This window comes from Lissotriton helveticus, chromosome 12 (genome assembly GCF_964261635.1).
Source record: "Lissotriton helveticus chromosome 12, aLisHel1.1, whole genome shotgun sequence".
In the NCBI taxonomy this organism is placed as follows: Eukaryota; Metazoa; Chordata; class Amphibia; order Caudata; family Salamandridae; genus Lissotriton; species Lissotriton helveticus.
Window position 1 is genome coordinate 395096858 of NC_136073.1, and position 25109 is coordinate 395121966.

Consider the following 25109-nt stretch of genomic DNA (forward strand, 5'->3'; position numbering starts at 1 on the left):
TATTGAAAACTATACATGGCACATCCGCATGATGAACGTGTGCTCAGGTGTTATATCACCATTTATTATGGCATAAGAAAAAAACGACTTTGTTCTAAAATGTGCTAGAAAAGGCTTGCAGAATACCACAATAAGGTAAAAAAAAAATCATACCTCATACATCGGTAAATTAAAACCAATGAACGTAGACAAACCAGACACTGAAACAAAACTAATAATTATTCCTAACCCTCGAGTGCTCTACATACCCACGCCGAAAATATACTTATATTACATATAAAGTAGGGAAGGTGAAATCGTGTTCAATGCACAGAAATTGGTTTATTATCAAATCTATTAAGAGTATTGAAGGTAGCAAAAAGGCTTTAAAATGTCAGTGCCACTTACCAACCAGGCGCACCACTGTTGCACAATGATGTAGAATATCATGAGGCTCCTGAGTCTCCCATATCTCGTAGATATACATTGTTCTTGGGCAGAATGGGGGGGCTATGAAATATTAATTTCCTTGGGCACTGTAAGGGGGGGCTTTAAAGGGCTAGTGGCCAGCCAGAGCCACAAGGGTTTCAGGGGCCTACAATACATCTCTGTAATTCAACTTAAAACTGCTGATGTCAGTAAACCAAAGTGTTATGGCCAGGTTGTTATGCAATGAATGTCCATTTCAATACCTACTGAACTTGCCATTATTATAGAGTGCTTTTTATGTTAATTATATTTGTTTTATAAACCTGACACCAGTTGGCCTCAGAGCGCTTACACATTGTACATCAACAAATGAAAACATAACATTTGAATCCAAAATCAGGACACATTACATAGATTTTGGGAGGCCAGATATAAATAAGTTTGTTCAGACTGGGTGCATAAAAGTGACCAATATCATTTATTGAGGACAACAATATTGACCTATAATATAAAAGTATTGCATTTACTCCATAACCTCCCACTACATCATCAAGATAAGTATATACTTTTTTTTAATTCAACATCTACTTACCTAGATGATTAAAAAACCCTATTCCCGGTTTATTGCATGTGTAACTAATACCGTGACAAGCATTGGCATAGCCAATAGGTCTCGCTTTAGGAGCTTATAAGTGTTTAGTTATCCAGCACAATATCCTTGGTGCAACAACATCAAGTGTTGTATGTCTAAAAACGTAAAAGGTCTCAAAGGCGAGACCTATTGGCTATGCCAATGCTTGTTTGTTTCTGTCAGGTGTTCATGATTGCAAGGCATTTGGTTAAGGGTAATGGCCACACCACTCTAGATTGGCTTGATTTTCTAGTTTTCATATATGCCTGAATTTGATGGGTTTTCCCAGATAGCAGCTATACCTGGATCCGAATTCCTCAGCTACCCACATTGCCAATAGGAGACATTTTTCCTGACGAATATATTATGCTGATGCCTCCATTTGTGATTTGGACCTTTCATGTCTAGGCCAATAGGCTCATCCACACAGATGGGGATACCATTTTTGTTGGGGAAAGTGTGAGAATATTATGTATGGACTTCATCTTCATTTTAGCTCCCCCAGTATAAGACAGTGCTCAAGAAACCACTGCTTGCAAAATGCCCTCTGAATCACATGATAGTATGGGTAACCCCAAATACAGACTTCTGCAAATGACAGGTATCCCTAAACTCCGTCTCCTGGGCACATTTAAAAAATGCAAAGGTTTCCTCCGTACCTATTTTTTGTCCATTTGAATTTACCATATGACTTACTGCATCATCTTTACACAATAAACTAGGATTGTTGAAAGGCAATGGGTCTCGCCTATGCGAGAGCTTTTGGCTTTGCCAATGTGTTTTGGTCATGTTGTACACCAGCGTGGCTGCTGTTCAGCATGACTAAGCGTTAGTGGCATTGAGTAGAGTATTTTTAGAATGGCATAGAGTGACATGGAGTGAATTGATGTAGAGTGGAGTGTGCATGGTGTGGTAGAGCACTGCCAGGGAAGGCATAAAACATTTTCAAAGAAATACAGCATGCTTGCTGCTTGTTGAAGTAGCATAAAAGTGAGAGAACTGAAAACAAGTACTCTTTTGGAGTGCCTCAAATAGAAAGAGTTCACAGAAAGCGAGCACTCATGGAAGAATACAAGGAGCCAGTCAGAAAGGTGGTAAACAGGCTATGCTCCACGGGAGGCACAAAGACATGCTGGACAACATAAAACAAATGAAGCCAGCAAATAGAAAGGAAGCAAATGTGAGTTTCAAACACAAAGCCAGTCGGTTAGCAATGGGCGAAATGCATTTATACTTAATCTTTCTGCATGTCCCCAGTATGTCTCTTAGACTAGACAGCTATGTTGTCTGGTAGGTTTCAACCTAAAAATCATTACAAGCTGCAGCTCTGGGTATCGTGTGTTTTTGGACAACAAATGTCAAATATTTACCTGCGACCAGAATGATTTGACTGACAACATGATGTATTACTTCTGTTAAACCAGCCAAGGTAGCAGAAAAGTAGAAATCAAAATGATGGCAGTTTTTTCCTACTTACTTTTCTTTATAAAACATTTTATTTATTTTTCTCACTTTACACAGCAAACTGATCTTTAAAAAAGTAACCAGCAACAGTAGTTACATAACACAGTAGTGAAAGACATTTAGCTGTTGCTAAGAAAGCCTCGCACAATGCCTCAAGGCATTTAAGAAAACTGCTCTTTTATTCATACTCCTCCCCAGTCTGCCCCTCCGTTCACAAGTCAGTGGTATATACTTTCATTATTTTTTAACAGTTTCTTTAGGTAAAACTTGAGTAGTCTGCATTAATAACCCCTTCCAGAATTAGTTTAATATTCTTTTCAGAAATGTACACCTTTCCTGGCTCACCCATGGGTTTCGCTCAGTTTTCCTCCATAAACATTTGTACAGCGCTGCTTATTACTGTAAGCTGGGAAGATGTTTATCTCAGCATAGCATATGTTTTGTTGATGACCGTTTGAGCAAAAAAAATATATATATATATACTTGATCAGCTTTTTTCGCTATTATAAAAAAAACTTCAGATTTACTATATTATGGCTGTTTGCTCAGTTCCTTCATGGAAATCCATAAACCATGTGTACCTGTAGAAGGCCCAGCTCATAGAATGTAAGCCTAGGCACTGCCAATAGGTTTGACTTTTGAATGAAAGTGCCTTGGGTCATTTATGGATTTAGGCACTTAATAAGTCATTGGACATGCACTCAGTTACTCAGCTTTGTATTCAAACATCCATTCATCATCATTTACTAACTCATTCTTGCATTCAACCTCTGACACAACCACAGTAACATACACACTAATTAAACATAATATGTATGATAAATGAAAAGAATAAAAGTAGAAAAAAAAGAAAACGTGTGGCTGCCTAAACAAGGCTGCCATAGGCTTGCAACAACAAAACTAAGTCTAGCAGCGGGTGTCTCCCTTACAGTTTTAGTGTACATATTCTATCGCTGTTTTAAAGATGCAGCATAGACACTATATTTAGAAGCAAAATAATAAAGCAATGATGCACTATGGATAATATCATTCTGTAATGGTTACTTTATTTAGAGGAAGCAGATTTTTACAAAAGTGCCCAGGAATGCAGGGACAAGGTTTATGAGGGGTCTTTAGGGCTTATGTAAATAGGCATTTTGGAATCTTTAATTTTTTTGGGTTTAAGTAAATTGACTTGGGTCACTGTGTAATTTAAAATTATCTTCGGAGATTTTGGTGGTTTTGGGTGGATGTGGATATGTAGGTGGCAGAAAAATAAAATCCAACTGAAAGCCCAGGGGTGGGGAAAGAAAATAGTGTCCTATCAGTCTTTTATTTTTGCTCCAGGACTTCAGCTTGCCTCCACACCTTTGTATTAATGTCCCCCTCTTAGGGCATTATAAACACTTAGAGCATATTAATGTCCTACTTTGTGGGCCTGTCTGGGGATTTGAAGACTGTTATGGGGGCATAGCCTAGGTCTACTGGGTAGGAATGTTTAGGGGTATCGGATAATTTAGGGAGATGCGGAATAGTTGAAGGAGGTGGAGGAATTGGGTCACCAGAAGACATTTGGTAGACTTGGGACAGTGTGAGTGCTATGAGTGGGGTCAGGTGGTGGAATGAGGTCATAGGTTGGAATGGAGGTACAACGAGGAATAGGGTCAGGTGTAGCACTTGTGTCAGAGGAGGCATTAGACCTCCCTGTGTGGCAGACGGGGCAGAGAGCATATCATCCAGGATGTTAACCAGTTTAGACAGTTGCTGAGTTAGATTTGCTTTAATACACTTGGAAATTGTGGCTCGTCATCCTGTGATTCTGGGCAAGTCACTTAATCTCCCTATGCCTAATAAACAATGCATGTGTTTGTTATTGTTTTTAAACATATTCTATTGATTTTCATTTGTATCACATATTCATACAATGATCCTTTCACAAGTTATTTCCGTCTCATGCAATCTTATTCCACAATAACCACTAATAATTGTATATGTTCATACCTACGACAATATATCCAAGGATCTCCGCCAGTGTCAGCGTTATACATGAAAATATAACATTTCCAACAGTTGAGCGGAACATGGAATATGTACTCTTCTTGATAACTATCAACCCTCGTAACTCCCCCAAACATCCCTGGTCACAGTTCCGTTCTTACAGTATTTCTGAACCATTTGTACCATACCAAAGTCTCAATTTGCATGCGATTAAACATACAGTATCTCTGTATTGCACAATGGGTCAAGGCATGGGCGCTATATGTTACCAGTTGGCATACAACACAGTTAAACATCTACATCTATATCAGTTGACTTCAGCTCTTCTAACTTAGTCTCCCATTCTAGTGCTATTGGTGTCTTGCGCAATCCTCTTTATTTCTTCCCTACGCAACGCTGCACCCTCTGCACAGCTCCAGCGTATCATTTCTGCTTGCCAACTCAACACTTCTGGGGGTTTACTCGACTTCAGGCGCATGGTAATGGTTCTAATAGCCAATATTCGTGCAAGATATATGAATCAATATTGTGTCTTGTGTTTAGATAAGTGTTTGTGCAAACCCAAAAGACATTCTTCCACTGTGTCTCGGATCCTGTGATGCGCTGCCTCCCCGGTTATCTTGCTAATCTTGTTCCAGTATCCCCTTATCCTCGGGCACGCCCATATCATGTGTATTAAATACGCCCCTTCTGTCTTACACCTGGGACATGAATGTTGTGTTTGTGGGAATATTTTATCCAATCTACACGGGGTCCAATAAGCACGATGTAACACCATAGTTTGTATAAATTTGAATTTTGAATTCCTTGATACTTTTCGGGAATGCTCAATTACAGCCGTCCATTCCTTGTCTGCCAGGTCTCTACCTATCTCCCCCATCCATGTGATCTTCAGTGTATCCAGAGAGACCCGTGTATGTGCGCTAATATCAGTATATATCCAACGAATCAAGTGTCTCCCTCTTCCCATATAATGTACCATCTTGACCAACTCATTGCTGGTAAGTTCCCTCCTCTACGGCGCCCAATACTTTTTTACGTATTGAATCAGCGCAGCGTGCGTTAAATACAGGTATGCTGGGGCTCCTATCTCATTAACAAAAGTGTCGTGATCGAGCAATGTCTCATTCCCAAATAGGTCCGCTATCGTTTCGTGCTAATACCTGCTTCAGTCCAGGGCGCTAACCTACGACTGGTGAGTTTGCCGCTTGCTAGTGGGATAACTAACAGTGGAATATTGCCAGCGTATGCAGAGGGCGCGTTCGTATACCGCACAGCCGCTTTCCAACATTTGATCGCAGTGTCTAACAGGGGGCAAGTCCCTCGGGGGTCTGTGGCCTGGCAATAACAGAGCGTATAATGTACCATTATCTATGTCCGTTTCAGTGTACCCTATTTCCTGTAGATTACGATCCGCCGTCCAGTATGCTAACCATTGTAACTGGCAGGTGTAGTAATAAGCACGGAAATCTGGAACTCCCAGGCCCCCCCCATACGAGTGCTCATTTGCAGCTTCTTCAAACTTATACGCCTTCTACCCGTACTCCAGATAAGATCTATTAGTAGAGTGTTCAGTGTTTTGAAGGTGGACTATTAACGGCAAATTCGTAAAATAATACAGCAAGCGCGGCAGAACAAAAACTTTTGCTATTGCAGCTCTTCCCATAACTGACAATGGCAGTGCAGTCCAAAAGGTGTCACTGGATCGTAAAGCTCTAATTGCCTTATTAAGGTTACCTTCTAGCATATCTGCCTGTGCCCTATATCTTTGGATGCCCAGATATTTAAACGTGGTCGGTGCTATATGAAGTTTGGTATCTCCGAATTCTATGTCCACAACTACTGCCTGTTCCATAAAGAAAAAAGCATGTGACTTTGCAGTATTTAAAGCGAGTCCTGACAGTCCTTCGAATTGTTTGTACAAGTCAAATATTGGGGCTACGGACAGGTGGAGGTCTCGTATGTACACAATAATATCGTCGGCATAGGCAGAGAAGAGGTGTGTTTTGTTCCCTGTCTGTATTCCCCAGCCCAGGAAGTTTTGTCTCTGCCTTATTGCCAATGATTCCAGTGCCAGAATGAATATGTGAGGCGACAGCGGACAACCTTGCTTGTCCCTTTATGTATCGTATATGTCCGCCCGTTCTTGCTCACGCTGTCAGGTCCTTGTACAGTGGACGCAGCCATGCTATGTACCCTTCCAGTATCCCAAATTTCTGTAACGCTTTAAACATATATTCCCTGTGTATCGAGTCAAACGCTTGCCTGAGATCTAAAGAGATGCAGTCCGCGTGGGGGAACCGTTTTGGCGCTTCAGTCATTAAATAATGTAATTTCCTAATGTTAAGCGATTGTGCTCCGTGCAGGCAAAACCCCGGTCTGGTCTATGTGGACTAATTGTGATAGATATGGCAATAACCTATTGGCCAGCACTTTACTCAGTATTTTGTATTCAGTGGGCAATAACGATAGTGGGCGATAGTTGGCCATATCCATTTGGTCTCTCCTGGGCTTTGGTAGCGATATTACTAGCGCCTGTGCAGTGGTGAGGTAAAGTTCCTTCCTCCCAGACTGCTTTATATAGGTCCGTCAGTTGGGGTACTAGTGTGTCTGCATACGTAGCGTAAAATTCGATGGGATGCCCATCCATACCAGGAGTCTTATTACGTGGGAGCCCCTTCATAGCGCTTTTGATTTCTTGTGGAGTGATGGGTCCTGCCAGGTCTTTTTGTACCGAAATCGGGAGCACTGGAAATGGTAAAGAGGATAGGAAAGCCTCAATTTGTTCGCTGGTAGCCGTTGCTGTCACACCATATAATGTGGAGTAATGCTGCCTGAAGGCCTCATTGATCTCCCCCTGACCGGAAACTCTTGTTCCATCCTCGTACTAATTTCACGTATCACTACTAAATAACAATCTATAGTGTGGGAGAGATCACTACGCAACACTGGGTCTTCCAACAACTGTGGCCACAACCGCCACGTTATGTTATGTTAGAGATTGTTTATATAGCGCCTATCACCGCCGGTCTCTAAGCGCTTAACAGAAGAACATAACACACTGGTCCCCCAAACCCTTCGCTGTTCCACCACTTAAACTAGAGTCAGTGCCTTTCTGAATAAATGGGTTTTCAGTTTTTTTCTAAAGGGTAGTAGCTGTGATTCTTCCTTCAGAAAGGCCGAGAGCTCATTCCACAGTTGCGGGAGAAGCACAGACAGGGCCCTACCTCCCCTGGTTTTTAGTTTGAACCTGGGTTGGGTCAAATTGAAGGTTTTTCCTGAGCGCAGAGGTCTGCCAGGAACATACCTCTTTAGACGTTGCTTAATGTACTCAGGGGCTTTCCCAAAGAGTGCCTTATGGGCCACACAGAGACATTTGAACTGAACTCGAAATTTCACTGGTAGCCAGTGCAATTTCTGAAGCAGGGGAGTTGCGTACGAGTTTCTGGGCAGGGAGTAGATCAACCTTGCTGCGTCGTTCTGTACCACCTGCAGCTTCCTCAAAAGCTTCTATGGCAGGCCGAGATAAAAGACGTTGCCATAGTCAAGTCTCGAGAAGACTGTGGCAGATACGATAGATTGCAGGGTGGAGGCTGATAAGATGGGGACTAGCTTTCGTAATTGCCTCAACACACCTATGCAAACGCCAACCACAGCTGAAACTTGAGGGGCCATCGAGAGGTCCGCGTCGATCCTCAGCCCCAAGCTTTTTACCACTAACCCAGGAGAAGGAGTGGTTCCTAACTCTGGGGGCCAATACAGGTCACTCCAGGGATTCTCCCGGTTACTGATCACCAGCACCTCCGTTTTATCAGCATTCACTTTCAACAGATTGTTAGTCATCCAGTTGACCGTGAAGCTGAGCAGGTTCCTCACTGATTCCTGGGCCTCTTTAGTGTCTTCCAGCTGAACCAATAGCTGGGTATCGTCTGCGTAATTGAAGATTTCGCAGTTCCTACGCATGAGCTCCTCCACCAACGGTTGTAGATAGATATTGAAAAGCAAGGGGGATAGAGCCGACCCCTGGGGCACCCCCCAAGTCACATCACTGATCCCAGACAACTGGTCTCCCAGCTGCACCCTCTGAGTTCGTCCTGACAGGAAGGATTCCAGCCACTTAAACATCTGGGGACCAGAGTGGGTATTTTGCCCCATGTAATAACTATCTCCTGTGGGTTGTGATCTGAGAAAGTCTTTGGCAAGTATGTGGAGTGAAGTACTTGCATGGCTATGCTGTTAGAGCAAAAGATTCGGTCAATCCTAGTGTGTAGGTCATGTACCGCCGAATAGAAGGAATATTCACGTTGCCCAGGATGACGCATCCTCCACACATCACATAATTCCCATCCTGCAGCCCATCTAACCAATGCTTCAGTCTGTTTAAAAACCCCTGCACCGCGTAATGGCGGTTGCGACCTATCCAAGGGCACGTCCATGACTGTGTTACAGTCCCCCCCTATTATCCATGGGCATGTGTCCCAGCCTGCCAACGCCACGCTCACTGTGTCCCAGTACTTATCCTGTTCTAAGTTAGGGGCGTAAACTGTTCCCTGGACCACCAATTGTCCATCCAGGGCACCCCTCACAAACACATATCTACCCCCTCTGTCAATCCTCTGTTGATGTGCCACAAACGGTACACCATGTCGCATCTTGATCGTGGCTCCCCGCGCGTAATTAGAGTAAGAGGTTGAGAAAATTTGACCCCGCCATTTCTTTCTAAGTTTCACCACCTCTCCTTCTACCATATGTGACTCTTGTAAGTACACTATCTGTGCTTTACGGCGCTGGAGTTGCGCATGGATCCTATGTCTTTTGTGTATCGTGCCCGTACCTCGTATGTTCCATGTTACGATGGTATATTTACCCAACGTATGCATTGTTCCAGGTGTTGTATCCACATGGGTGCTATCATGGTTCGCAATGGTGCTAATGTATCTACACATTCATGAACAACGTGACCATCCCACCCCCTGACAATCCCAAAACTCGGTCTGGTCTCCGAACTATACCAGACCATAAACCAAAACTGAACTAAGAAAAACATAACGAACATATAGAGAGCCTTTGCCATATGGGGGCTGCATGCGGTGTTATGCAACTTCGGTCTACTACTCTAAGCTACTACGGTACCGGGACCCTATTAATGTCTTGCCTTCTGCTATAAATCTGATAAGAATTTAAAATAGGGGGCAAACATGGTTACAACTTGCAGTTATACCAAAGAAATCCGTACTTGCACAGATTAATCAACCAAACAGGTCCATGATCAGCTGTGGTGTGGCTGAAGGGAACAAGGCCACACTGCCCTCGGAGTCCGACCCCTGTGTTGCCTCATCTTCTGTGGAGGACTTAGTGTCTGTTCGTGGGGCATTCGTGAAGGTAGCCGTAAAAATGATCGCTTGCGTCTTGTTCTGTCGTATCTGTTGTGAGGTGACGTGTACACGTGCAGCGGACCTTCTCGATCTGCCGCCTTTACGAAATGTTGTGGCGTCTGCAAGGGATCGTTGCCTGTCCTCAAGTTGCATGGCAATCTCCTCAGCGTTGGTTAGTTCCATGACTTCGAGCCAGTCCTCAACATCCCAAGGACTTTAAAAAAAGTAAGCTTTCTGTTCGTGCAGTATTTTTAATCATGCCGGGAATAGCAGTGCATACTGTAAGTTCAGGTCCATGATCCGTCGTTTCACTGCCAAAAAGGAGGACCGCTGTCTCTGAACCAGCATCATGTAATCTGGGTATCAGGAGATTTTCGTATTTTCAAAGTTGATCGGCGCTGCTTCCCTGGCCTTTCGCAGTAGGGTGTCCCTGTCTCGGAAGTTCAGTAGTTTTACTATGCGGGGGTGCGGTGGGGCACCCGGTTTCGGCCTCCCGTTGGATATTGTGTGCCCGCTCTATGCAGTATTGCGTGGAGAGTCCCTCCGTCGTGACATGATCTCTAAACCACTGTTCCATGTATCCAGAGGCGTCAGATCCCTCACTTTTCTCCGGCAGTCCAATCACTCGAATGTTGTTCCGTCTTGCTCTCCCTACCGCATCCTCTACACGGTCAATTAAGGTGGCCACCTGTGTCTGCAGCTGCTTCACATCAGTTGCAGTCTGTTTTTGCTTTGGTATCACTTCTGCTAGCGTCGCCGCATGGTCTTTCACTTTCTCCGCCGTCCGCCCTAAGTAAGTTCAGGCCAGTGGTCAGGGTCCCTATTTGAAGCTCGATTGCTTTTCTGGAGTCTCGCACTTCCTTTAGTATACGGTCCAACTTGTCCTCCGGAGTAGGAACCATTGTGGGAGGGATGCAACCAGATGCTGGCGTGCTATCCACACTGTTTGTTCCCTCTTGGTCAGGGTCCTTGTCGCAGCGTTCCTGTTGCTTCCCCTTGAATCGACTCATGTTGCCAAGTTAGTATGGTACACGGCAATAGCGGCCATTTACTTCAGGGCAGAAGATACGCACTATACCCTGCTGTCATGCTGCAGTTACTCCGGCCTCTCCTTCAGACAATTACACCACACGCGCCGCCCATAGCACCTTAGTACATCCGTGCCCTGGGAGAGGGGGACCACACTCCAGCAGTCTGGGGTACGCACCCGGATAAGCTCATTAGTCACTCCTCCACGGCCCCCCTGCACAAAGGCCCACGTCCCCCTTGCCGTAGTGTCCTTCAATAATAGCTGTATCAATCCCAGTTCTGAGCGCGGGACGTAACCTCACACAGTGGGTTCACAGATCGCATATCCACAGGCCATTCCTAGTGTTTGATATACCATTGCAGGCCATTCTCTGTTCCACGCCACCTGCACTCCACTTTACCTCCTATCTCCGTGCAGCGGGGTGTTCCGTCAGCAATGATAGGGGGGTGGGCCCCGAGAAGGGGCGCACAGCTCGTTCACCCCAGCAACTCCACAGCACCAGTCCCAGCAGTGTTGGGCACATAGACACGTCGCAGCTCCCCACCATAGACACCGCTAGCTCATAGCATCAGGCTGCACAAGCCCGCTCAAAGGCAGCACTCTGGTTGTCCCCCCAATGGACCGTTGTGAGCTCTCCTCTGCGGTCTTTGTATCAGATTCTCTTTACCGGGCAGTTACCATGTGGGTTCCTCAGCCGTCCCCACTCCCGACCCCAGCCATAGCCAGGATGCACCAACAATGCCTGTGTACGTCTCCTTCCAGTAATCCTCGAACGGGGCCAGGGGCAGGTCTCTTTGAAGGCGAACTGGATATAGTCAATAATACCAGCAGAAGTTGTGCACCACCGCCCTCACCAAGGCAGGCCAGCGACAAGCAGGGCAAACGCAAATGGCCGCTACAGCAGGAAATGCGCCCTCATTCCTAGTCCTGCCGTCAGATCCAACCCTGGCGCAGCATGTGTCCGAGAGATTGTATAGACCGCCCCCTCCTTCTCACTTCGGCGCACAGTGGAAAGGGGCACCGTTGTCCCGTGTCAACCTTCGCCAGTCTCCGCCTGCCTCCAGGGAAATTAGGCTGCCGCGGGCTCGCGTGACGGCGCTCCCGGGTCTGCGAGCTCTCCTCCGTCCCCATTGCGCTGCCCGTTGCAACGCTCGCCTCCCCCGCGCGGCCCTGGCTCAGAATCTCGAGTTCCCTGCCTCGGCATGTGCATGCTCCAGTTCCAATCTCCGCTCTATAGGGCACCTTGTTATTGGATTTCAGGCCTGGAATGTCTTTCCGCCCCCGTCCACGCAGTAATACTTCTGAGGCGATATCACAGCATTCCACTCATAACTGCCCCCACCTGAGCGACACAGAGTGTCGTGCCTACTCCAGCTACATGCTCCCGCAGTCGTAGCTGTCTGCCTGCAGTGTGTGGCTTATTATTTCCATGATTTTGCGGCCCGGTACCAGAGCTCTTCTAACAGCCGACCGTCATGCTTGGCTGCTGGCCACGCCCCCGCATGTGTTTGTGTTGTGATTCTGTAGTGTGACTGGTGCACATGTGAAGAGCTTCAATACCTTCAGGTCAAGTTGGAGCTAGAATTTAAAAAACTACAGTAGAATGCACTAGGAGGTTAAAACTAAAAACAAAGTCTTAACATAAGGAAAGACCAATTGATACCCACCTACTTGCTTATTTGTACAAAGTGAAACCAGAAAACTCTGATAAAATCGTGGCTTCCATGCTGAAATTGTGTGATCCTAGGCAAATATTTAATTCCACTAAGGTAGGTTCTGGAATGCCATTTCCTATGGGATGCTACCAGGCCATCTTTGATGGGCTTCTCAGAACCTATACTAAAGCAAATGGAGGATTGCATTTCCAAGGAATAACCGCCTTCACCTATGGGCTGCTTTCTCTGTTTCATATCCCAGGTTGCCGATTTCAAAGCGGGATACTCTGCTAAAACAGTTTCCATTGATACAAGGCTGAAAATGAATGATTATGACTAAAATAAAATGCCGCAAAAATGCTGCTAAATTTCCATATTTGTGCTGCTAAATTCGCTAATCCATGCCGCTATATCCTGGGGTTACACTGTGTATAATGATTGGTTTGCGTTATATAGTTGGCACATATGAAATCTATTAAATTATATGTACTTCTCTGGCCAGTCGGCCGGCGAGGAAATAATTTGCTTTTGATCTGGCGTTTTCTCAAGTTTGTGTAAGATTACTTTGGAGTCAATGCCCCTGGTTTCTCAGCTGGCCTAGACCACTAAATGTAATGCAGAGGAAGGAGCACTCTAGCGCACCCAGGTACTCATGAAATTTACTATGAGCAGGGTGACAGACACGTTTTGCTTGCCATGGTTTGACAGTTGCTCGAGGAAGGTTAGTAGGCCAGTTATGAACTAGGTGCTGAATAAGAAACATAACTGTTTCTTTGAGCTGATTAACTGTTTTACACAAATCACTTCGGACCAAGATCGATGTATGTACCTAAATGTCTGAAAACTGAGCTTCATCGGTTCATGCATTAAGAATAGTGTTGCTGAGACCTGACAAACCGACATTGTATATGCTGAAGTAAAAAGTTTACACTATCAGTAGCGCTGCCCGTTATGGTGTTTTCTTTGTGCATTCCTGTATTTTATTATTTGCACTTAAGATCATTTCTGTGTTCTTTGAAAAGTTACAGCCAATAATATTTTACCCATATATTTATTCAATGTATACTTGTATACCTGATGAATTTCAGTGCTATTCTTAGCTTAGTGCACTCACTTGAGGTGTTTTGTGTTGTAGCACAAGAAAATAAACGGAGCTACAGTTTAAACTTTATTAGGTAGTCTAATACATTTGTAATCTTTAACACCCTAAGCTGTCAATATGCACACTTTGTCAGTCACGACTAATAGCATTAGCATGTTACTTAAAATGATAACTAATAATTTTTTTACCTGAATTTCGAACAAACGTGAAGAACTAACTGTTTTATGAATTTATGAAAACAGTAAGCTAAAAGTCTTAGTTATGAGTCTTGTTTTACATAACAACCTGCAGTGAGCAATTTGTTTCAGATTCCTTGGCAGTTAGTTGCAAGATAAATTAGTGGAACGGATACTTTCTCTTCTTTAATATCTTGTCTCGTTAAAATAGTGTGTGTATATATGTATGTGTGTATATATATATATATATATATATATATATATATATATATATATATAATAACACCAATTGTCCTGTCGCAAAGGGAGCACATTAAAGTTGGTGCTAGAGTCGAGGCCAGGACAGGGTCTCGTATTGTATTCCACACAAAAAATGATTACTCTTGGCACTCCGCTTGGTAAATTCAAGTTAGTTTATTCCACAACTGTGATGGCCTACGTGTTTCGAACCTGTAGTTCCTTTTCACGGCAGTATCATACAGTTTGTCCCTTTTTGCTTTCCATATTTATATTGTTTAACATTTGCTATGCATTCTGGGATATGTAGTTTACACAATGCTTGGTTTGCAACTTTATTCAGCGTTACTCTTTGCAAAGCATACACGCATTATCTGTGTTATTCTTTTACCAAGCATACATGCATTATCTGTGTATTCTATGTGATGCGGCTATATACTGGTGGTGTGACTTGGCATCGCCTTGTGTGTCTCACCGATGTGCGTAAGGTTGGCACGTTTGTCTGTTGTGTGAGACATAAGGTCGCCAGCTATATGCATGGCGGATTTGTAACACACTTAAGTTTAGTAACGATGCCTAGATTTCTAGGGCTGAGTGCCCTTACCACCACTTAGTATTTTGCCTGCATGTCCTTAATGTATAGTTGTGTTATCCCTTTATGTCTGTTACTTGTCTGGGGATATCCTCATGCTGTTTAGCATGAGATTGATACATATCTCTTAGTATGTTTTATCTGTTGTGTGTTTTGGGTGTTTGGCTTTGCAGTGTGTCACTATACTCATTTGTCTTTGCTATCTTGGGAGTAAATCCAATTTATTCATGTCTTGTAGCCTGAAGTATATAATCCTTGGCAACTAAGTTGTGTACGATACTTAGGAGTTAATGTGTATAGTGTGAAGTCGTTTCTAGGGCTGAGTGCCCTTATCACCGCCAATCAATAGCCTGTAGTACAGTGATGTTTAACCCCTTACGTAACCCAATTTTCTGTTGAGTCTCTCGATCTAAGTCAATGTTAACTGCATACAATACATATTACTCAAATTATCACGTTTTGAGCTGTTTCTCAAGTCCATTTATCAAGATATTTTTCTGTGTTAAAGTGGATTCAATATTTCTTCATCTCTCAATTACAGTACTCATATCATATCATAAATGAACATATAGTTCTTCGTCCCCGTTGAGACCTGCTGGTTGTTTGGTTTTGAACCTCATGATAAGTTTGGATTCCAGACAAGTAACAGACATAAAGTGATAACACAACTATACATTAAGGACACGCGGGCAAAATACTAAGTGGTGGTAAGGGCACTCAGCCCTAGAAATCTAGGCATCGTTATTAAACTTAAGTGTGTTAAAATCCGACATGCATATAGCTGGCGGCCTTATGTCTCCACAACAGACAAACGTGCCAACCTTACGCACATCGGCGAGACGCACAAGGCGACGCCAAGTCACACCACCAGTATATAGCCGCATCACATAGAATACACAGATAATGCATGTATGCTTGGTAAAAGAATAACACCGATAATGCGTGTATGCTTTGCAAAGAGTAACGCTGAATAGTTGCAAACCAAGCATTTGTGTAAACGACATATCCCAGAATGCATAGCAAATGTTAAACGATATAAATATGGAAAGCAAAAAGGGACAAACTGTATGATACTGCCGTGAAAAGGAACGACCGGTTCGAAACGCGTAGGCCATCACAGTTGTGGAATAATCTAACTTGAATTTACCAAGCGGAGTGCCAAGAGTAATCATTTTTTGTTATATATATATATATATATCGTTCTGTACCATATAATATATGGTACAGAACGTCTTCTTAGCCACTTGAAACAAGATGAGGCAAACCCACAATTGGTGCAATTTTTTTGTTTATTGATGCCCGACACCAAACACCGCCATTACGCGCTTCAGCCCGAAAAAGGCCTTGATCATATATATATATATTTTTTTAACAATACCTTTGACTGATTGCAATGTTGACACAGCAGGGTGCCTACATCCCATCGGGCCGGCACTGCATCACATTCAGATCTATAACAGAAAGAGTAGGGGAAGAAGCACAGCAAACCACCTACAACCCATCGACCGACCGCATAAGGAGGGTATGCATGTTATTCAGTCAACTGTTCAGGTCTCTTACAAAACACACTAATCCCAACAGCGGAAAAAAAACACAGATCCCCTGCCACTGTGCGTTATCGGAGTTAATTCCCCCTACTCCAAACTACTGCCTTGTATCAATATCCCACATCTCTACTCCCCAACCCAATAAAGTGCCCAGCGCCTGACAAACCGCCTCTTCCAGCAATTCATGATGTTACTGCTCCCGACTGCCCCACCATTCCACCCCCCATCACCCCCACCCGGAGGTGATCTGGATATGTTAGCTGCATCTGTGTGTTTCAAATGAAGAACCGGGTTATTTAAGACCCAGCGGCGCCAGGGGAAACTCCCTAGTCTCCGGGTCCACCTGTCTTAGAGTACAGAGACACGGGTGATTCTTGGTGACGTCCAAGATCAATTTTATTAGCTGCAGCCTGTAACAGAGATCCTAGAAGTACAACACGGTGTATGTTCTCAGGAGACTGCTCGCCTACAAAAACCAGTCATCCCTTTTTATACCAAATATTATGCTTCAGGCAAATATCCCTTATTTACAGTTGACCACTCCCATGTTTGCACAGAAAGAAAAGGCAGGATCATGATGACAAGCCCATTTTTCAGTTTGTCCAGCCCATAATCAATTATTGGTCAAACCCAACATTCTTCATCAGACAGGTCGATCGAACCCACCATAAAAACGGGCACATGCCCATCGTAAACGGATCATAAAAAAAGAGTAGAGACAGGTGTGAGCAAGATAAGACATAGTTATGCGCAATAAAAGGTTTGATGGGTGTTTCGTGTCTCGGTCCGTAATCTTGATCAGCTACCGGGAAAGGGACTGGTTTAACAAGTTTGGCTTCAGGCAAGAGGGTCGCTCGCTCAGGTCATTCAGAGGACAGCTAAAGTGTACGTGTGTTTGGAGACTCGTTCGGCCACTGTCACCGGCCTATGTGAGGGCAACCACAAAATGGCTGCCGTACGCAAGATGGAACCCGAGGGTTCAGAACGGACTCCCTGATTTCATGTTGATCTCGTCACTCGAATAGGACGAAAATACTCACACATCTTGCACTCGCCATATTCGGTCTGCTGATACCAAAATCGTCTTTATAACAAGGTTCCGAATTTCAATACCTCACAGGAGGTAAGTTTGCAGAGGGCCCCAAATTTCCCGCGGGTGAGATGTAGGTGGCATAAGTTCAGCGTAAATATGGAGCTGATCTTGAAAGTGTATGAGATCGTTCAACCAGTCTTTAAATTTTGGAGCTCTACCTCTCCCCCAGCGACATGCGATCCTTCTTTTTGCCAACAAAAGAGCTATTGATGCATTTTCGGACCTTAACCGGCAATTGCTCAGTGCATCCCAAGAGCACCACAAGGTGGTATCGGGCACTTGTACGTCTGTCATCTCATCTAGCGCGCATGGACCTCCCCCCAGAATTTCCGAATCAGTGGGCAGTTCCATGCCAAGTGTCCGAACCCCGCTTTCTCCTCCCACATCGGTCAGCATCGCGCAACCGGAGACGGTGCAATCGGGCAGGTGTATAATAAAGTTGGAGCAAGTGTTTAAAATGTATGAGTCGCAGTCTGCTATTAGCCGATATTTCCCCAGTCTGCCGACAGCAGAATGACCATTGTTCTTCAGTGAGGGGGTGTCCCAAGTTCTCCTCCCATCTGACCCGGGCTGGGGTAGGTTCCCTCTCCTTCTGTGTAGTGGTGTATAGTTGTGAAACTACATGCTCTGGGGGTGTCCTGTTGTATTAGAACATGCATGGGGGTCATAATGGGCGGTTCGAGTGGGAAGCATGGTGTGAGAGCCCGAACATCCTGCCTAATTCGCACATAGTACAAGCGTTCCAGCGGGGTGGGGGAGACGGCGCCAAAGAGTTAGTCACTGTTGCAAAAGGTCCCCTGTGCATAAAATTGACCCCAAGTGAGGCAAGAGAGCTTCCGCAACATCCGACAGCACCCCCCCCCTCTTGTGTAACAGGAATATCATGCCGTCCTCGTAGAGGCGTCATCAGTGAATACAATAGGGGGCTCCGGAGCCGCCGCCCTAGGTCCTACCAAGCGTGTGTAGTGCACTGGACCTTAGTGGAAGCCAGGTGCCGGGCCACCGTGGAGGTGCTCAGATACGCCAAAGGAGGAGTGGGTGTCATATACCCATCCTCCACTGCCAGGTAGGGCATATACGGGGGGTTGTTTCCAGTAGGCCACAAAGTGAGCCTGGGTGCAACTAAAATGTTGCTCTATGTCTGAGATCTCCAGACCTCCAGCGTCAAAAGGACGCGTGAGGATTTCCAAGCCAGTCCTGGCTGTTTCCTGCCCCATGTCAGTCTGATCAGCTGCGATTTGATACTCCTAAAGAAGTGGTGGCTCGGAGCATAAGGAATGTTCACGAACAGGTAAAGAAGTTTAGGTAAGATCACCATTTTGATTAACGACTCTCTAGCGGCCATGGATAGGGGCATTGCAATCCATCTAGTTATCATATCTGTCAGTTGATCCAGTACTCGGCCAAAGTTGTCTCATCAGCAGTTCCCGGGAGCGAGAGATGCGGATACCTAAATATGTAACAGTCGTCGCACCAAGCCAGAGGAAAGTCAGATTCAAAACGCTGGGAGGAACCAGTTTGGGGAAATATCTGGGATTTCTCCCAATTTACTTTTATTCCAGACAGTCTACCTAACAGTAGTAGTATGCGAAGAATTGGGTTAAGGCTTATATCTGGGTCCCTCAAATACAGCGTTAGGTCATCCGCATACAGTGAGATTAGAATTTGCCTCTCCGGGTAGACCAGGGTGTGCTCTCTGTTGTCTGATTTTGGCCGCTAATGGCTCAATGGCAATAGCAAAAAGCAGGGGTGACAAAGGGCACCCCTGTCGGGTGCCTCTGGAAATCGCTAAGGATGCATGCCTGCAGCCCTGAGTACAATAAATTAATCCAAGCCAGAAAGGGGGTGAAATCCCATAAACTGCAGCACGTTGGCCAGATAATCCCATTCCAGGGAGTCAAACGCCTTAGTGGCGTCTAGGAATATCGCTGCGACGTTTGTCTCCGGCTCCATATCTTGTAAGAGAGCGAATAGTGTGCGCAAGGTATGGGATGTACCTCTAGTTGGCACAAAGCTCGACTGGTCCGGGAGAACCAACACAGTCATCAGATGACTAATGCGGTTTGCAACTAATTTAGCTAGGATCTTCGCACCTACATTTATTATGGAGGGCCCTATACGAATCACAATATTTAGTATCCTTGCCTGGCTTGGGTATGGAGATTATGTGCGCCTCCCGCATAGAGGAGGGAAGGATCCCAGATTCTCTAGCCTCTTCAAATACGTGTCTCAGGATCGGGATTAATAGGTGATGAATAGTTTTAAAGAATTTTGCCGGGAGGCCGTCCGGCCCCGGCGCTTTCCCAGACAATAGCTGCATTATGGCTGTAATCATCTCGATGTCTGAGGTTGAAATTTCAGGCGCGCGCGCACACAAGACATTGTAATAAATTAAAATGTTTTGGATAGCTAGATAATTTATGGTATTTTTCACTGCCCATTCCACAGGTAGGAGGGCAGTCATCAACCTACATGGATTTTAAGGCCTGGCTTAACACTGCAACGGTCACCTTACCTTTGAATCTACACCAATATTCTACAGTTCTTTGCTTCCACACAAATATATAACAATTCTCATGATATCTACTTGTGGTGATTCACGTTACCATACAACATTCCTTTAAAGCCAGACCTATTTGCCTTTGCCAAAGCTTGTTTTTTTAATATTTTGGTTAAATACTTGCTGAAAGTGCATATTCATGAAAATGTTACTAGACCTGCAGGTCTAGTGACTTAAATAAACCACTAGACTTAACTGTAATGCACTTAACCTGTAATCTAGTCTCCAATTGGGTGACCCTAGAAAATATTTTATTTTACAGAGCTGCCTTTTTCTTCATTATCACATGAGAGCACCTTCAAAAATAGTTTCAGCTGCGTTACCACGAACATGCAGTTTTGCTGATAAAACTATATAGCTTATAAACCGTAATCTATGGAAATTGGGTTTCAGCAAAAATGATCTTCGTTTGCACATCACCAAGTAAAGAGTTCAGATTTGTTTTCATTTTATTAAAACTTTTCTTCATCAGAGAATAACTACAAATAAATATTATAAGTGTTTGTACAGTTCATTTACAAGCTATTTAAATGTTAGAAAAAAACATCCTACATACAGCCTTTCATTTTACACTTTGTACATCGCCATTGTTGGATAATTCACTTTACAAAATCCTCAAACACTCCTGCTTAATTTATCCAGGAAGTTGTTTACTTTTCCTTCTCTGTAAATTGTTAGACATAAGCTGACATTCGACCTCTCTCTCACGCAGATCAAATAAAAAACCAGATTTAAAGGCATCTTTATTGCTCATTCACTTTGAGACAACTGAACACCTGTTCATTATTAGCTTGCCAAGAGCAAATAGGCCCTAATAATATCTCGTCCTGATAAATTCTGACTTGCCATAGTGAGTGGGGGACTAGATTTCTCAAGGTCTGATATTTTCCAGCTCTGAAATGTTCCCTGTGCACTCCGTGTTGCCCTCATGTGTGATTTTGCTCTCTTGTGTGATGCTTGCTCTCTTGTGCACATCTTCGGCTGCCTCACACTGTTTCCCTCCCTCACATGTTTCTTTTCCCTGTTAGTTTTACACTCCTTTGCTTCTTCCTGCTCCCTGTTGTGCCCGCACCTTTATGTACCTATTGTGTTCATGTGTCCTCCGCCCGCCTTGCAGTCTGTTTTTCTGTGTGCTTCTCTCCCTCATGCTCTGCTTTCTTCCTCATCCGACAAACCTGTTTATTTTGTGTTGTCATGTTGAAAAAGAATACTTTTTTTGGGGGTAAAAATTCTTTGTTTTTTACAAAATAACACCGTGCAATTGGACATATCCCGTTCTTCATAATCCCCCTTCAGCATACAAACATCTGCTAGTGAAAATTACCGTTCCACATAGTGTAAGGAAGATTAAAATATCATTTGTGTCTCTTTATTTCCGGATGGTGGTCCTTGCCGGTAGATGTACTTGAGCTTCTCGGTCTTCTTAGTATATCCTCTTTCCTCCCCCCTCCCTGTATATTTTGCCCTAACTGACTTAACAAAACAAGCACTGGCGTTGCCAATAGGTTTCGCATTTGGAAAGTTGGAGCTATTGGTTTTGTAAATGACATTTTATATTTATATATCGTTATTGGCATTGTCAATAACAATATATAAATATAAAATGTCATTTACAAAACCAATAGCTCCAACTTTCCAAATGCGAAACCTATTGGCAACGCCAGTGCTTGTTACACATTTTAAGCACCAGGACAATGTATGATCTGTCAAAGGGGCGCTTATGGGTGACTGTTTTTCTTAAAGAAGTACTTTTTAATAAGCAGGATTGAACTTTTGACTTATGGCCGCATGCCATGAAAAGTTATACTATGATTTTATTAATTAAAAATGTGCAATGATTTTAATTAATATCGCTATAAAGTATTACTATTTCATACGGTAGGGCACTGTGTTATAATCACTTGTGCTGTGCTGTGCTGCCCTCCACTGTGTTATATTCCCTTGTGCTGTGCTGCCCTCCACTGTTATATTCCCTTGTGCTGTGCTGTGCTGTGCTGCACTCCACTGTGTTATATTCCCTTGTGCTGTGCTGCACTCCACTGTGTTATATTCCCTTGTGCTGTGCTGCACTCCACTGTGTTATATTCCCTTGTGCTGTGCTGCACTCCACTGTTATATTCCCTTATGCTGTGCTGCCCTCCACTGTTATATTCCCTTATGCTGTGTTGCCCTCCACTGTGTTATATTCCCTTGTGCTGTGCTGTCCTCCACTGTGTTATATTCCCTTGTGCTGTGCTGCACTCCACTGTGTTATATTCCCTTGTGCTGTGCTGCCCTCCACTGTGTTATAGTCCCTTGTGCTGTGCTGCCCTCCACTGTGTTATATTCCCTTGTGCTGTGCTGCACTCCACTGTGTTATATTCCCTTGTGCTGTGCTGCACTCCACTGTGTTATATTCCCTTGTGATGTGCTGTGCTGCACTCCACTGTGTTATATTCCCTTGTGATGTGCTGTGCTGCACTCCACTGTGTTATATTCCCTTGTGCTGTGCTGCCCTCCACTGTTATAGTCCCTTGTGCTGTGCTGCACTCCACTGTGTTATATTAGCTTGTGCTGTGCTGCGCTGCGCTCCACTGTGTTATATTCCCTTGTGCTGTGCTGCACTCCACTGTAACTGTGTTATATTCCCTTGTGCTGTGCTGTGCTCCACTGTGCTGGGTTGTATTTACTGCACTGTTGTATTTCCCTGTGTTGCACGGCACTCTTTTGTATGCTGCATTTTACTGTGGAAGAGACGAGGGGGCAGAGGGGGAGACGGGGGAGGAGGGATGACACAGATCCACCTGCAGGGATTTGCACCATGTGCCTGTTTCCGTGGTCGCAGACAGGGTTGGATGCACTGAAAATTGGCCAATGTCTGCAGGGACAGCTGTCAGTGTGTGTGCTCTTCTGCTCGTCTAACACAGGCAGGCATATGCGCACAGAGACCCAGTGAAACACAAACACACATGCTCAGAGGGGCACACACAAACACACACAGTCACACACACAAAACATGCAGACACTTACATAAAAAAAAACTACGGCGTATCATAATTAGAATTGACATTCCTTCCTACAGATCCAGTACTCGAATTTTGTCGGAAGGTAGAGGAACAGAAGGGCAAAACGAAAGCAAAAATGAGACTGGCGGAACGGCAACGTTTGCGTGGGGTTTGATCAGTAAAGAATAAAAGAAAAGCGGAGGAGGGAGCTGGGGAGGGGGAAAGAACAGAGAACGCTGATGGCAGTAGCAGTTAAGAATAAAGACGAGAAGGCGAAGGAGATAAGGCCGAAAACGGGAGAGTAATCAGATAACCAGGGAGGAAGAGGTTGTAAGAGAGAACAGACGTCGCATGAAAGAGTTGGGACGCGTAATAGCGGAAGAGGTCGTGGAATTTCTGAGGAGTAACAGAGTAAGAAATAGAAAGAAAGATGGATGAGTGGGAAATAGCGGAAGTGGGGGTGAAATAGCGAATATGAAAAAAAAGATGAGAGAGAATAGAGGAATTTGGTAAGAATTTAAGGAGAGAAAGAAAGACGTATGCCAGAGGAATGGGGACTGCAGTTCAGAGAGCGAGGTCGCAGGACGTGAAGCAAGAGAAAGGAGAAAAGGTGCACAGCATAGCATGCTTCGCAGAGGGGGGCGCAGAAGGAAGAGTTGACAGACCCAGTGGTGGGAGGCAGCAGATGCAGGAAGCTGCGCGAGAGCCAGGAACCAGCCTTTGTCCCGATGCTTCCGCTGGGTCCTAGCGCTCCCGGACTAGGCCTCAATTTACATTGAATTAATGATGGTGTGGGGGCTGTTGTGGTGTGTAGCTAGAAAGATGGGAGCAGGAGCTGATGATGCATGCACGCCTAACGCGGAGCGCCTAGTTAGGAAATTTCACGATAAGAAAAAGTTTGGCGGGATTCATTACGAAATCTGAGCACAAATGGGTTCATTGAGTGGTGAAAGTTAAAGCCTGAGCACGAACGTGTCGGGTTTAAAAAGCAGAAGTGAGTAATAAAGTCACACTTGTATGTTGAGCAAAATAGAAGCCGGATGGGGGCGGGAGAGCCTGGTGGGGGGGCGGGAATGCGTGCGAGGGGAGGAGAAGTGTGGCAGGCAGATGGGCGGCCTGGTGGGGGGGCGGGAATGCGAGCCTGGTGGGGGCAGGCGGATTAGGGAGATGCTCGTGCTTGTGTGGTCACGTGACCCGCTTTTGTGGTCACGTGACCTCACATGCACTGGGAAGAAACCGCAGTGGTTTCACTAGTCGATCAAGCCCTTGAATTTTCGCCTATTACATTCGCAAGCGAATGATAATAGGCGAAACCTAAAAAGGTCCAGAACGTTAAAGATAAAATAAAGAGAATAATAACAAAGAAACACAAACAAGGTGAAATAATTAGTAAACCGATTATGCTCAGTAACGCCTAGTCTTAGCTACGGTGTCTTATCTCTACTTGTTATTTTAGAGGAACTTTCGACTAGCAATATGGCCGCTAAGTGGAGTCCTCTCATGTTGGAGGGTGGTTTGCTGTAGAATTGAAACCAGTGTATTGCCCTTGTCCTCGGGGAGCATGCTGTGAGTGGAAGGCCTTTAGAGAGAAACAACACTTTAAGACCCCAAGCATATTCACTAAATGTTAAGCCATCTCTAAATAGGTCTGCTATCCTTTCCGTAGTCCATGCCTGCTATAATCGCATGTGCCATTGTGTGAGGTATGGTGCCTCTGATTTTTTTCCAAGCAGCCTCTATCGCCAGCTTGGCAGCTCCCAAGCATAGCCACATTATAGCCTTATTACTTTTAGCATGGTACTGCAGTACTTCATCTCAAAGCCCCAGGAGAATACACCCTAGCATATCTGGAATGGGGTAGCCCAGGATCTCTTTAATCCACACCAACATTTCTACCCACAAAGTCCTGATGGTAGGGCAGTACCACCAGATATTTCGGAAATCTCCCAACAAACCATATCCCCTCTAAGAGAGATCTGACGTCTCTGGAAAGATTTTGTTCAGTTTCGTCGGGTAGAGGTACCAGCCATATAGTATTTTATAACGAGCCTCCTGCATACCCAGAGAGTGCATTTAGCGATCTCGTTCTACAACTTCCTCTGGTCCCCTTCTGACACTTCTCTCCCCAGAACGTTTACCCCGATGGCTATGTGTCTTGCCTGAGGAGATTGCTGGGTTGTGAGGAGGAGGTTATATAGGAATGTGTTAGTACCCCTAGACGTCCACTGTTCTTACAAATTGCTTGATAGGAGTTAAGCTCCTCGTCGCTGCCTCCCTA

General features: G+C 44.6%; 1 protein-coding gene across 1 annotated transcript in view; it reads left to right on the forward strand.

The window, feature by feature from the left end:
• The window catches only part of LSM14A (LSM14A mRNA processing body assembly factor), a 282041-nt gene that overhangs the window by 21451 nt on the left and 235481 nt on the right, over nucleotides 1-25109 (forward strand). The window lies entirely within an intron of this gene.